This window comes from Anolis sagrei, chromosome 2 (genome assembly GCF_037176765.1).
Source record: "Anolis sagrei isolate rAnoSag1 chromosome 2, rAnoSag1.mat, whole genome shotgun sequence".
Classification (NCBI taxonomy): domain Eukaryota; kingdom Metazoa; phylum Chordata; class Lepidosauria; order Squamata; family Dactyloidae; genus Anolis; species Anolis sagrei.
Genome location: NC_090022.1, coordinates 250,977,933 through 250,993,664, shown reverse-complemented (window position 1 = coordinate 250,993,664; position 15,732 = coordinate 250,977,933). Strand labels below are relative to the sequence as shown.

Sequence of the window (15,732 nt, the reverse complement as noted above, 5' to 3'; positions counted from 1 at the left end):
AACTTGCTGATTCATGCCGGAAGCTATCTAGTCCAACATTTATTCCCACAGTGGCCAACCAGATGGCTATGGGAAACAAGAGAGGATGAGCAGCACCTACTTGCAAATATTTTTTTCCACTCCTATCAATCAGCATCTGGAATTCAGAAGTATCTGGCCTTTTAAAAGACCTTCTGTAATAGCCAGTTAGTAGGCAAATGGCTATATACAGTAATAAAAAGGACGTTGTCTTATTACTGAAGGACAGAAAGATAAGCTTATATAGAGAGGAGTTCCAAAGCATGAGAGCACTCACCAAGAAGCCCTTCTCATACATCCTCACCAAAATTACTGCATGGGTGACAGACAGAACTGAGAATAGGTCTTGGCTTGAATGTCTCAAAACTTAGGCAGGTTCATATGGGAAATTATGAGACTAGGTAGATGGATCCAAGACATATAGAACTCCATATATAATGTATGGGAACCAGTGTGGTGTAGTAAAATGTATACTTTTCAAACTGATGCTATGCTATTTTAACATATTGTGTATTTTGAATTGGCATGGGTGCTTTTAACTCTGTTGCGGCTCTATTTGTCTCACTCAATACATAGGGAGAGGAGTGTAAAAAAAGGAGAAAGGGGAGCTGGCTGTTGGACTAGGACTCTAGGAGATCAGAGTTTGAATCTCCATTTGACCATGGAAACTCACTGGGCAAGTCATATTCTCTGAGTCTCAGCATAAAGCAAAGGCAAACCCTCAGTTATTGCCAAGAAAAACCCATGTTCCTCTTAAAATTGCTGTAAGTCAGAAGGAACTTGAATGCACAATATAACAACAATAGTATGTAATAACTCTTCTTAAACCAGGAAGTAATTACCATATGTGAAAGAGAAAAAATATTTTGTTATTCAGATAAATTATATTTATATTATACAATGCTTTAATATGGAGTATTCATGCATCTCTGATCAGACAGAAAGTGGTGTCTTAAATGTTCTTGATGTACAAAAGTGCTTTTTATTTTACCAGTGAGATGTGTATTTTTAAAACTGTTGTTGGGTTACATAAAATTATGACATTAAATTTATAAATGTAAAGTTTGAAAGCTATAGCTTAATTTTAACATTTTGAAGTTCAGTTGCTATTGATCTATTTTTATGGATTGTATCCAAAATTCAATGCAGTAATCAATACCTTTAGAAGAATCAGTTTCAGATATATATCTTTGGAGTAATAAATGTCATCCATGCTTCCAAAAGACTGTGTGAGATACAACAAATATTCATAGAATCATAGACTCCTAGAAGTGTAAGGGACCTCGTGGGTCATCAAGTTCAACCCCACCGCTCAGTGCAGGACCTCCAGCTAAAGTATTCCCAGCAGGTCTCTGTCCAGCTTATTTCTGTGAACTACTATTCTGTAACAAAATCTACTATCCTGTAATTTCAAACCATTATACCTGGTCATATACTCCTTTCTCTGATAGCCCTTGAAGTATCTAAATCGTGCAGTCATGTCACCGCCTAGTATTCTCTTCACTGTCCTCCTATAGTTCACTCTCCACACCTCTTATCATCCCGGTTGTCCTTCTCACAAAGTAATATTATCTTGACTATACCCTTGTTAAAATGAGGGACCCAGAACTAAACATAGGACTCCAGATAAGGCCCGACCATTGTGGAATATAGTGGGATTATTACTACTCTCAACTTGGAAAGCATGATTTCAGTAATGCAAATTAAAATAGCATGTGTTTTTTTTTTTTTTTGCTGCAGCACCACACTGCTGGCTCATATTCAACATATGATCAGTAACAATCCCAAAGTTGTTTTTGGATGTAGTACTGCTGAGCCATGTATACCCCCTCGTATACCTGGACATTTGATTTTGCTGACCTAAATGCACAATTTTGTGTTTGTCTACTAAATTTCATTTGTATTAATTTCTGCCCCATTTTCTACTTTATCTAGATTCTTTTGAATTCTATCCCTAGATTTCAATATTTTAGCCACGCCATCCAGTTTTGTATCAACTGCAATTTGATAAGTATCCCCTCTGCTCCATCAGATAAGTCATTTATAAAATGTTTGAAGGAGAATGGCATTAGGATAGAATGCTAAGGCATTCCACACAAGACCCCCATAGTGTGCCATTGACCCCTTGAATTAAAATTTACAGAAAGACAGAATGAAGAGTAAATAGTAGAGGTGTGCAAATATTCATTTTAAAACCATAGATCATATGTAATACATAATTTTTGCATATACAAAGAGATACTAAGATACTCAGGGGAAGGGGGGCGCCTATACAAAAGCTTAAGTATTAAAACTTAATACTTAAGTATTAAGATCATCCGGAGTTTCGGGGTACGGTGTCATCTGTACACGGATGATGTCCAACTCTGTCACTCCTTTCCACCTGCTACTAAGGAAGCTGTCCAGGTCCTGAACCGGTGCTTGGCCACTGTGACGGTCTGGATGAGGGCAAACAAATTGAAATTGAATCCAGACAAGACAGAGGTACTCCTGGTCAGTCGCAAGGCCGAACAGGGCATAGGGTTACAGCCTGTGTTGGATGGGGCCGCACTCCCCTGAAGACGCAGGTTCGCAGCTTGGGTGTGACCCTGGACTCATCGCTGAGCCTGGAACCCCAGGTTTCGGCGGTGACCAGGGGAGCATTTGCACAGCTAAAGCTTGTGCGCCAGCTGCGCCCGTACCTTGGGAAGTCTGACTTGGCCACGGTAGTCCACGCTCTGGTTACATCCCGTTTAGACTACTGCAACGCTCTCTACGTGGGGTTGCCTTTGAAGACAGCTCGGAAGCTCCAACTAGTCCAACGCTCGGCAGCCATGATTTTAACAGGAGCGGAGCGCAGGGAGCATACAACCCCCCTGTTGCACCAACTCCACTGGCTACCGATCTGCTACTGGGCTGAATTCAAAGTGCTGGCGTTGGCCTTTAAAGCCCTAAACGGTTCCGGCCCAAGCTACCTATCTGACCGCATCTCTGCCTATGAACCCACCAGGACTTTGAGATCTTCCGGGGAGACCCTGCTCTTGATCCCGCCTGCTTCTCAAGCTCGGCTGGCGGGGACGAGAGAGAGGGCCTTCTCGGTGGTGGCTCCTCGGCTGTGGAACGCCCTTCCTGCGGACATTAGACTGGCACCATCTCTAATGGTATTCCGCAAAAAGGTGAAGACCTGGATGTTTGTGCAGGCGTTTGAGTAATTTAGTGCAATCTGGTAATGGAACATAGGAATGGAACAATGGACGACGAACCTGGACTACGCTTGGATGATGAGAAGATTGGGTACGGTTGTTTTTTGTAATAATTGTGCATTGTCATTGCTATCGGTAATTTATGGATAATGTGTTAAGTCAATTGTTATATGTTGTATGGAACCACTGCTGTTTCTACTGTTTTTACTGTTTGTGAACCGCTGTGAGTCGCCTTCGGGCTTGAGATACAGCGGTATATAAGCAAAGTAAATAAATAAATAAATAAATAAATAAATCTCACCCAATGCATTTTCATTTGAATTCTGTAATGCTAAGAATCATTTTCCATTTTCAATGCAAGTGAGGCAAAGCTAAAAAGGCTGCCATCCCTCTTTAAATTAAGGAGATAGGCTGCCTCTCACCAGGAGGAGAGAAAAGCAGATGAGTCAGCTGGAAAAGAGACTGAGAGAGCACAGAATTCTGGGAAATGTAGTTTGGGAAGGCAAGGAGCCCTATGGCAGAGAATTTGGAAGGCACTGCCCTAAACAACATTCCCAGAATTCTGCTAAGCATCAGAAAGCCAAAATGAAGACAGGAAAGAGCTGTTTTCCCTCAGTAGCAACAAGCAGCCAGCCATGCAGTTTACAATTCTGCAAAGAGCACTGACTGATACTTCAATACTGGTAAGTAAATCTGTCTTGGGCTGGAAAGAAATCCCTAGATTGAAGTTCTATCGGTTAACATTAAATGAGATAGCTGTTGCAGATTTTTTTTTTTTTTTAGAAAATAGTTTTTGTCAAAACTTAAAAAAAAAAAACTTCCCCCGAATCAGTAGATATATGAATATTTCTGAAATTTGGTGGGAATGATCCCCTGTTATCTTGTGTCACTGTATAGAAAACTTATGGAGATAGCTCTTGTACTGTTGTTGTTTTTTTTAAAAAAATGTTGATTATATAAAATTTTCCAAAATATCTGTGGATGAACCCCTGACAGATGGTCATCTAGCTTATGTTTAACAGTGCAAAATCCTCAGGCAGTTATTTTTTGAGAAAAAGTGAAGAAAATAATGCTGCTTTGCTTTGGGGCTTACTATTTTGCATGCAATTGTTTTCTATGCAAATAGCAATGTCTTCTATGTTGCAAATGATATTGTGAATTTTGTCCAGACCAAATTCCTATGAGAACAATTGGGGGGAGGGGGGGATCTACCTATGCAAAAACATTCCCATTTTGTGTAAAAAGTTGTGATACAGAAACAATGTTGCCATTATTGGATCTAGTCTCTACAAAAGTATTTCACACCTTTTAAAGACATCAAGATTGGCAGCTATAAACTCCATCCTGTGACAAGCTATTTATTTGTTTGCAGTATTTATATCTCACTCTTCTCAACCCCAAAAGTGACTCAGAGTGGTTTTACAAAGGCAACAATTTGATGCCATATACACAACATATATAAAATAAATATATACATTAAAGCATGAATGTAAAATCATATGAAGATTAAAACACATTAAAACGATGCAATCCGAAATTATAGGCAAAAAACAATTCTGACATTGCACATTTTCCATAATCCATTATTGCACTGCACTATTGTGGCAATTCAATAGTTTAGCTATCTACTGTGTGAATAAGTTCTTTTTGTCTGTCCTGAACCTTGTGCTCCTTCTCTTATCATTCTTTTCAAGTGATTTCTGTTCTCACTACCCAGCATGTAGGGGTTCAACCCCCCCCCCCCCCAATTTTTCAGGTTAAAAAAAACTAGTTTACTCATGAATTTTAACTGGTTAACCAAATCCCCATGCTAAGTCTATGAGACGCAAAAATTAAGAGTCCCTCCAGAACTGCAAGCACTATCTCAAGCAAATATTGACAATTTATTCACACTGTCATTACTTGCAGCAATAGCCGATGTAGCGAAGCAACCAAGTTGGGGGGGGGGGTTGAGTGCTCTCATTAAAGAGGCCAGATTTGGTGGAGGTGGTTGACAAGGACGGAGCTGCAGGCGATTCAAGGCTGTTCTGCCCCCTACTGTGCTCTTTGCTTTAGCATGAGCAAGGAGGCAGGTTTCAACCCCCCCCCCGAAAATTTCAAGCCCCCCCCCAAAAAAATTTCAATCCCCCCCCCCCATTTTTTTCTGGCTACGGCCCTGTCACCACCCTAAATAATTTAGTATCATAAGCCTAACTATTAATCCAAACTTCAGTCTGTTTATGAACAAGTTAAAAGGCACAAGGCCTAATGCAGGCATCTGGAGGATTCCAGTGTTCACACCCTCTTTTGCAAGAACTAATAATTTGTTCCCATTTTCTGTTTCCTATTTTTAAAATAGTTTTTGATCCACAAAGAACTTCCTTTCTTAATCCATGATTGCAAAATTTCCTCTGAAGTCTTTGTTGTGGAACTTTTTCAAAAGCCCATTGAAGGTCTAAGTAAGCAATGCCCACAAGATGGAGCCTACCTAAATGCTTATTGATCCTAAGCTGAATATTAGAAGCCTGGTGGATACATCTCAATCTAATGATTTATTTGTTTGCAAATTGTCAATGAGGTCTTGAACATCCTCTCTTGTAGCTACTATTTACTACACCTGCAGTAAATAAATGAATAAATAGGCCTGTGTGATCAATGAAAAAAATGTTTCAATACTCATTACAAAATTAGGGGGTGGGGAAAATCATTTCTAAAGTGTTTTTGAAATTAGATGGGGTTTGTATCATAACTATAATGAGTTAACTACTTTTTCTTTACTTTTCATTGAGTAATTGTGCCAATGGGGAAATTCCAGGGACTGCTTTCTCTCTCACTGGCATGAAACTTGTTAGGATTATAGAACACATTTACCACTGTTAGCCCACAAAGTTTCAGAATGTTTCATTCATCCACACCCCAATATTTGCCATTTGTTCTAAGATTTTCATGGTCAACAGTAAGGAAAATCTGAAGCTTGAGCATGTGAATATCAAGTGCAGAGCAGAGATAAGAAATATTAAAACTCAAAAATGCCTCAAGCTCCAGGTAAATGATAATATAACATGGCAAAATTCTTTTCCTCTATCACCTTTTCAACATAAATAAAAAACAAAATTTATTATCCTTTACATCTTCTTGTACACAAATGGGTTTAAAACCCTTTCAAGTGTCATATACCTAAATTGGCAAATTGTTAAAATATTAAAAAAATGCATTCCAGAGAAAAACTAATCTAATGGTCCTAAGCCTGAAGGAGGGCAAGCTATGAAATAACAAAGGAGTGAAATAATGCTAAGTCCTGATTTATAGCAGCAAGACAGGAGTAGGTCCATTTGGTGCATTTAGATCAATATTGCCTCCACAAATAGATCATACTTGAAAAAAATCCCTCAGTTTTGCCTCCTTCTTTTCTTCATGATGGCAGCATAATTCTCCTTGTATGCAAAGGTAGATATCACCCAGCAGTGGTAAAATGTTGTTGATAGATGCAGCCTCAGGCAAAGTAGGTAAGAGCACACTTTTTCCCTTTCTTTTTCTTGTTCCTTCTTTTTTCCCCCTGTTCTCTTCTCTTCCTCTTCATTCTCACATAACAGGATGTTACAGGAAGGACATGTAACAAATACTAAACTCTTAATTGATACTTTCTCCAGCATTACATACAAGTCTTTCTTGATTCCTATCTGGAGACATTAGGAGCTGGCCATGGGACTTTTCTATAAGCAAGATATATATTCTTCTACTTAGCTAGTTTTCCCCATCCTTCCTTGGAAAAGCAAAAAAAAATGGGTTTCTTTCACATCATTTTGATTCTAACAACTCTGTGAGAGAGGGAAGGGTGTGCTTGACCCAAGGCAACCCCTCAAGTTTCACAATCCCACAACGATGATTTAAATTCACATATTTAGTTTTAGTCCAGCACTCTTGCATAACTACAAAGCCAAAGAAGCTTATAATACATAATAATCAACATGTGAAGTCAGAACATTTGTACGTTTATCTTAGTACCTTCAATAGATCTCCTCTTTGATTGTTTTGATACACACACACACATATACATACACACACACTCCAGTATGGCCCACTTATTCATGGACTCAATATCCAAAGTTTCACTTGACCACATTCCAAAAAATATTCCACCTCAGAAGTGTTTGTGGGTCTCCTTGGGTCCACCAATGCCATTCTGTGGAATGCTTCCAGCCCAAGTATCGTCAAAATATCCCCCTTGATGGATTATCACCTTGTCACGGTGAGGGGGCTTGCATGTTACAATGAACCTGCAGGCAAAACCATTGGAATCATGTGCTCACAGGAGGGGTCACAGGGGAGGATCCAGACCAAGCACAATCTGAAGACCTCAGTGGTGGAACAGGTGGAAGATAGCATGGCACATGTTATTACGGCTGTGAACGTGGAAGAAGGCTGCAACAAATGTTAACATGCCACTAGATGGGACCCTCATTCTGTAAAGACTGTGTATGGGCTGTGCACTGACCACACATAAATCAAATTCACTCACAGGCATGTTCCAAGAAAAATAAAATAAAACCAACAAAAGTCTCATGGAGATCAGCAAGTGCCGATGGGGGGAGGACTGTGAAATCCAGAAGTCCCTAGTCACAGACTGGCATATGGACGAAGGATATAGATTCAGTCGTTCGACCTCAAGGTCTGAGGGAGTTTAGTAGTTGGGAAGCTGTATCCATGATTGAACAGCCCTACCTTGGAAAGAGCACTACAACCTCCTTAACCACACACCAACATGGCCGAAGACGTTCTCTTGCAAATCCCGCAACAACAAACTAGGAATGAGCTTGCAACAGACAGGATAACAAATGTCAGTGTGCTGAAAGAAAGAAAGACCTCCACTACTGAAGCGCTGCTCTGCCATCAACTTTGTTGGACAGACCACATTGTCTGAATGCCTGATCACCGTTTCCTAAAGCAGTTGTTATACTCCCAACTCAAGAATGGAAAACAGAATGTTGGTGGACAAGAAAAGAGATTTAAAGATGAGCTTAAAGCTAACCTTAAAAACTGTGGCATAGACACTGAGAAGTGGGAAGCCGCTTGAGCGGTCTAACTGTAGGCTAGTTATTACCAACAGCACTGGAATTTGAAGATGCACGATTGGAAGGCAAATGGGAGAAACATGACAAAAGGAAGGCACATCAAGCCAACCTCGAGCAGGGCCGTCCTCACTGCAAAAGAACATGAAGGTCAAGAAGAGGTCTCTACAATCACCTATGGACTACTGACAAGACCCTACACTTGGAGGACAATCATACTCGGACATGAATGATAGCTGATGATGATGAGTCAAAATATAGAGTTTGCTCTTATCTGTGGTTCTAGATATCCCTATGTGATTTGTACCCATCTTGGAACATTATAATTGACTTGTTTCAATAACTGTATGGTTAATTTTATTTTAATATATACGTTTTGTAGGTTTTAAATTATATTATTTTTAAGAGGAAAGTGGGATACCACCACTATGACGACTTCTTCTTCTTCTTCTTCTTCTTCTTCTTCTTCTTCTTCTTCTTCCTACTACTACCATCATCATCATCATCATCATTTCCCCCACAGATAAAGAGACCATATCGTTTTTCCAATTCTCTGTTCAATTTTTATCCGCTCACCTCTAATTCTAATGTTGCTTTATTGGGCTATTCCTTTTCATAGTGTGTGGATTGATTTTTTTTATTCTGGATTTTATTGATAGTAAGCACCTTCAGCAATTTTATAGTAAAGAAGATTACAGATATAAGAACCAACCAAACATATCTCAAGAGTTCTCCAAACATCTCTTTAGTCTTTTACAGTCTGACCTGCAGAGGCAAGGGGATCAAACATAGGACCTTTCTTATGCCAAGCATATGCTCTGTCAATGAACTACAGCATTTCTGTCATTTCTAACAGTCTCTTGTGTCTCTCCAGCAGTCATACAAAGCTGTAGCCATGCTGAACAAGTCTCTGATTCATAGCTGTTAAGGACACAGAAATCTTAGCTTTGTGGCTTTCTGGGGGAGGAAATGTGGCACACTGATATTGTAGAACATCATTGCAGAATCAACGTATTAGAAATATATCTTCATTTCACCCTGCACAGTCCTTTTTGCTCTGCCAATGGAATCTTAGTAGCAATGGGAATAAAACTGATTTAAAAACTATGTAACAGAATGGGAGTTTCATAAATTCAGAAACAAGTAATTTCTTTTGCTTTCAAATGTCTACAAACGGTGGAACCAACAGAAACTGTTACCCTCACTGTGAGATACGGAACCTCCAATATAAAAGTCAAAAGTTAGGCATACGAACTCCAGTGCTGGTTCTGTTGAAATATTTGTTCTCAATTAAATATTTATTGAAACTGAAGTGATCTTCAATCACCAGAGCTACACAGCACTGTGGTGGATGGGAATACTTTTGCGCTGAAGTACACAAATACCTATTCCAGGAGCTATCACAGAATCAACAGAAGATGTCCAGAAGATGGTTTGCAGTGTAGTATCTGAGCTTCCAGTTTACACTGACGGCCAATGGAAAAAGTACTTCATTGATAATATCACTGGGAGGCAATACATTTCAGCTTCCTTAGTTTTTGTTATCCAAGTCAAACAAATACTTGATTGTTCCCAAACGGTTTCATGGATTCTGCAAAAGCATTATAGGCTTTCCCCCAAAAAAATCTTTTATTTTTTTTAAAAAAAGATGCCAGAGTATAAAAATGGTATTGAAATTCAATATATCTCTGTTTACATACTGTAAATATTGTGTTGGTATTTGTACTATTTGTACCATTACTGCAACTTAAGAAAGAAAAGCCTTCCTGTTAGAACAAACAGCTTCGTGCCCTTGTGTTGTTTTTGTTCCGGAGGAGACCACTACACTACAATAAAATATTTGGCTCCCTAACAGGAGTGAAGAGTCCCTTCCACTATGCAACAGGAAATTTCATGCTGATTTGAACCCCTGATATTCCTTTTCCTCACTCTCTCCCTCCTCACGCAAGCTCCTCTCCAGCTCAGACAGCCCTCACAGTGAAGATGTTGCCATTGTGATGTCTGTCCTGGTAGCACCCACATCCGGCATCCAGAGAAGGGCAAGAAGGGGAAGGCAGGTCAGACGGGACTGCAGGAGATGGACCCCCCCCCTTTGCCCACCCAGTGTGGAGCCCATTTCCCTTGGGTGCTCAGAGGGAAAGACGACGACAACGGTAGAGGGGAAGGGGGAGAGGTTGGCCAGGCCTGAACTCACTTTCTGCTGGAAGGAAGTGTATGCTCATATTGGCGCATGCATTCGGTAGAAATTCATGTCCCACAGGATGGAAAACAACACTGCCACAATGCTTAGGGACAAAGTCAGGAGGGGGGGCAGAGGCTTCTGAGGGGTTCGTGACCAAAAAAAATTTGGGAACCATTACTTTAGTGATCCAAGGTAATGCCTTTGGCTAAGTGAATTGCATGCAGCCAAATCTGATGGAGTTAGGCTTTGTTACTTCTTTAAATCTGCATGCTATGTAGACCAGTAGTTAAGTAGAGATTCCTAACACTGTCAAAAAGACAAACGGCCCCAACAACCGCTTTAGGAACTACGCTTTTAGCAGAGATCCCATATTCTGCAGTTGCAGTTAATTTATTGTGAGGAATGAAAACAGAAGATTTATGTTTAGGTTCTCCTAGAAGTTATTGATTACCAAAAGACAAATGGCCACTATTATAACTAACTCCACGTTATTTTATTTATCCTATGAGGCATCTTTGTAAACAAAGCCTTCCCCTTTTAAATACCTCATTGATCATTTTTCCAACAAGTGAAATCACTTTCTCACAATAGAATAAATCACAAACAGACAAAAGGCCTTTCTTTTATTTGAACTGAACTCTTTGCAGTTTGGTTTCCTAGTCTAAACTGAGTCTTAACATAAATATTTTTCTATACTGTGTACACACTAAATGCTCTTAATAGTTAAATGAAGACTTTCTGCTCTATCAAATTGCTGCAAGCAACTGATCCAAACCCATGGCTATAGAGTTCTTCTCCCCTTATCTCCAATCAATGATCATAGAGAAGAGGTTTTATTAAAGGGTTTAATGTGTTTTTAGATAGTTTAAATTATTCTCACACTATTTTAAATTCACATTTTTCTATATGACTTTAAATTGACTTTACCTGTACATTATCTACTAGAATGCAGGCCATGATATTAATGTTTTAACATACAAAATATTGGAACAGCATCGTACTTGAGAAAGTCATCACCATAAAGTCTCAACCCAAAGACTGATATCACCTCCCTCTCCACGTCAAGTATCATATGATTCAGAGGAGGCAGGACACCCTTCATGCTACACAACAGATTTGCAGAACTCTGATGCCAAAGTACCTGTCATGATCCCATACTTTCACATTCTATGATCTACTATTTAGGGAGGAACATTGAAAATTCTAATCTGAAAATTTAAAGCCCAGGATTCAACAGGGTGTTGCCTTAGTAGTTAAAATGGAATTACACTGCAACTGTTTTTTGTATAAAATGACCTCAGGTCAAGTCATGACAGAAGCAAAATAGTCCAAGGATTTCATCAGATGAGCAGGAGGGAAGTGGGAAAAAGAGGAGAAAGTGCTGGGAAGAGTGGGGAAACCATCTTACGCTGTTCTCTCCCAGCAGGGTGCTGACAACCTTCCTCCATCTTCTTTTAGCTTTCCCTTGCTTCTCCCCACTTTATGGAAGTAGGAGCCAGGAGTCTTCTCTTTCTTGTAGCACACTAACAAAATGGAGTGCCACAGGCAGCCATCAGAAGTGGCCATGCGTCATAGGATGGCCTCCGTGGGACGCCGTTTCGCCAGTGTGTGAAAACAGAGAGAATGCAGGGTGGACCGGGGAAGCATCCATGTGATGAGGTCCTGTAAGTCACAAATGAGCTGCAACACAAAGTTACATGTCATCCAGTCCAACGAGCCCTGGTGACTTATTACTTGTTAAGCCTAAGAAGCTGCAGCAGCTGCAACAACATCAGGCAGCATTCCTTCAGTCACAACCACTGCTGATCAGGAAGCGAGGCTGACTTGCTTTCTGACACACCATCTGTTCAAACCATCTAACAGGGAGATTGTTTCATATTACAATGTTCTTAAAAGATATTTCTCAATCATCAAAGCCTTGCGATGACAGAAGACAATGTTTTCAAGAAGAATCCATTATGTAAAATGAATAGATCAGCATGATTTTGTATTATTTTGCAATTATCACTTGCTGCTACTGCTGTTTGCTTACTAAAGTAGAGGAAGCTTTACAATTTGAAGTCAGGAAATACCTGTTTCCTGCTTTTCTAAAATGACAAAGAGTCATCAGCAGTTAGAATACAAAGTACCAGGCTAGATGAGGCAATGACATAAGTATATGAGAAGAATCATGCTAGATGAGACCAAAATCCTATATGGGCCAATATTCTGTTCACACAGGAACAAATTAGCTGCCTATAAGAAGCATATCAGCAAGACATAAATACAACTGTACTCTCATGATGATAAATATAAGAAAGCTTCCAATGGTTTTTACAGTTTACAACATCAGCAAATAACACAGATTGAGTTACAAGGGAATTTCAATCCACTTTGGGTTGTATCCTGCTCTAAGATACGTATTGCAGAAGATGGACCTTTAGTATGATCTGGCAAATGCCTTGTTTTGGAATATAAGTATTCTCAGAAAGGAGAATGAGGAATACAGAGAGAAAAAGAGAGAGAAATTTAATATTGTTTAAGAGAGCAGGTCTATAGACAGCACTGAGTATTTTAAGCATTTTTCTGAACGATGCTACTTCTTGCCGCTATATACTTGGTCAAACTTTTGTGATGGTGAGCAAGAAGAGCTGGAGGCATCAATGCATAAATTCCTGCTTTCCTAGTTCCATGATTAGAAATAAATAAGGAGATTATTTGTGTTGGTATTTAATATGACTTATTTGCTTATTTGCCTATACTATTTGGGGTGCACCTACAGTGTACTATTAATACAGTTTGGCTTACTGTACTTTAACTGCTATGTTGCAATGCTGTGGAATCATGGGATTTGTAATTTGACAAGATCTTTGGCCTTCTCTACCAAAAAGTGCTGGTATCACACCAAACTACATCTTTTCTGAGTCTATAGCTCTGAGCAATGACAATTAAATTTGAGTCAATTAATTTACAATTCAGGGATGCACCCTTGAATCTCTTTTCAACTAAGTATTTCCAAAGTGGATTGGTATTATAAAATATAAAAGAGTAAAATTCAATACCAACAAATTATAAAAACTGCATCAGATAGCAAAAACTGTATCACTGCATATGCAACCATATCTATAAGTAGCTCACATATCTACAGTGTTCCCTCACTACTTTGCAGTTCACTTTTTGTGGACTAGCTCTTTTGTGGGTTTTTGCCTCCAAGTTTATGAATGGTTGCTGTTGCCCAGAGTGGCATTCTAATCCCGCCTCCTGGCAACGATGGAGTATGGAAGGGGGGTTACCCTCCCCCTCGGGAGAGAGGCAGCCAGTCAAGAGAGATTGCAAAACAAAGCAGAAATAGCTGGCAAAAAAAATGTGTGCAGTGCCTTTAAATCACTCCTCGCTTCTGCCTCACCCTCGGATTGTGATATACATATATAGCACCCCTACTTCACTTTTCACGGGTGGTCCTGGAATGTAACACCTGTGATAAGTGAGGGAACACTGTACTAGGCTAGGATTAGGGCTTGTGATAGAATAAGAACTTTAAACTAGATGTGAAACAAAATACTTCTCATTTTATAAATTAACCTGTTTCTTTCTTTGTCAGAGAAATAATGAAAAACGCCTGCACTACAACAGTTAAGTTTTATGGCCAGTGTGGTTTTTTAGACTTGTGCAACTGAAGGTAAAATATGACTCAGAAAACCAAACGCTTGAAAAAGAAGAACTTTCAAAAAAGGTTCTGAGTATATATATTTTTAAAGTCAGTATCAATGAGCCATTGTTTGGTTCAAAACAAAACCATCTCCAGTATATTATAATTCAAGTCACTGGCATGATAGTTGACTGTTTGCTCTTAAAGTGATGAAGAACCGGGATAATTTACAAGGTAAGATGTCCAAGAGCAACCCCAGGTCGTCTGAAGATTTCTTTCAACATCACCCTATGCATGTCAATTAATGAACACTGTAAACAATTTCTCTGCTGTTGTTTTAGACAGAGGGCATTAAAATATGCAGCTGAAATTATTCTGCTATTATACAGTAGCATTACACAGTGAAAAATCAATTTTTCACAAAGAATACCAAAATGAAAACATAAAAGGTATAGAGGACAAAAGGGAACATTAAAGGAGCAAGACATGTTCAGTTTGTGAAGAGAAGACCAAGGGGTGACCTGATCACACTCTTTAGACACCTCAAGAGATGCTGCAGAGAGGAGGGCCAGATATAAAGATTTGGATTTACAGGGGGATAGATTTTAATTGAAGTTGAGAAATAACTAATTGATAATGAGGGTGAATCTGTATTATAGAATGAATACAGTTTGCTGCCACTTTAACTGTCATGACACAAAGCTTTCTCTGCCAAAGAGTACTGGTGCCTCACTAATCTCCAAGTTCCATGATTTCACAGCATTGAGTAATGGCAATTAAAGGAACATCAAACTGCTCATAAAACTACTGTGACGCTCCTAAGTAAGAAATGCAACCAATAGCCATCCCATGGTGTACCCGGAATCTGATCATCAAGCTTCACTAATACCTCAAAACCACAACTAAAATCAGTCATGCAAATTCAAGAGTTTTCTCTTAAAAGAATAAGATAGAATAACCATCTCTAGGCCATGAGGGTTCACACCAAGTCGCTGCAAAATAGTTTTTAGAGAAGAATAAATGGAAAGGCTAAACTGCCTCTGTTTGATTCCACCCCCCCCCCCCCCAGCTTACAGTAATAATGGGAGTATTCTTTGCAAGAACAGGTTGAGCATCCCTTATCCAAAATGTTTAGGAGCAAAAGTGTTCCATATTTCAGATTTCTTCTTCTGATTTTGAAATACAGTACAGGTACTGATTTTGAAATATAGTACTGGTTCTCTTGGATATCTCAGTGGCTTTCGATACCATTGACCATGGTATCCTTCTGGGTCGGCTCTCTGGAATAGGACTTGGGGGCATGGTTTTACTGTGGCTTCAGTCCTTTCTGGAGGGTTGCTCCCAGATGGTCAAGCCGGGTGGCACCTGCTCGGACCCCTGGCTATTGACCTGTGGGGTCCCGCAGGGTTCCATTCTGTCCCCCATTCTTTTCAATATCTATATGAAATCGCTGGGAGAGGTCATCCGGAGTTTTGGAGTTGGGTGCCATTTCTACGCGGATGACACCCAACTTCACTACTCTTTTCCACCGGAATCCAAGGAAGCCCCTCGGATACTGGACCAGTGCCTGGCTGCTGTGTTGACCTGGATGAGGGCAAACAAGCTGAAGATCAATCCCAACAAGACAGATGTCCTCCAGGTCAGTTGTACGCCTGACCGGGGTATTGGGTGTCA

The 15,732-nt window shown here is 39.7% G+C and overlaps 1 protein-coding gene across 2 annotated transcripts in view; it reads right to left on the bottom strand.

Moving 5' to 3' along the window:
- The window catches only part of ST8SIA4 (ST8 alpha-N-acetyl-neuraminide alpha-2,8-sialyltransferase 4), a 132,052-nt gene that overhangs the window by 86,728 nt on the left and 29,592 nt on the right, over positions 1-15,732 (bottom strand). The gene's annotated exons all lie outside the window — the stretch shown is intronic.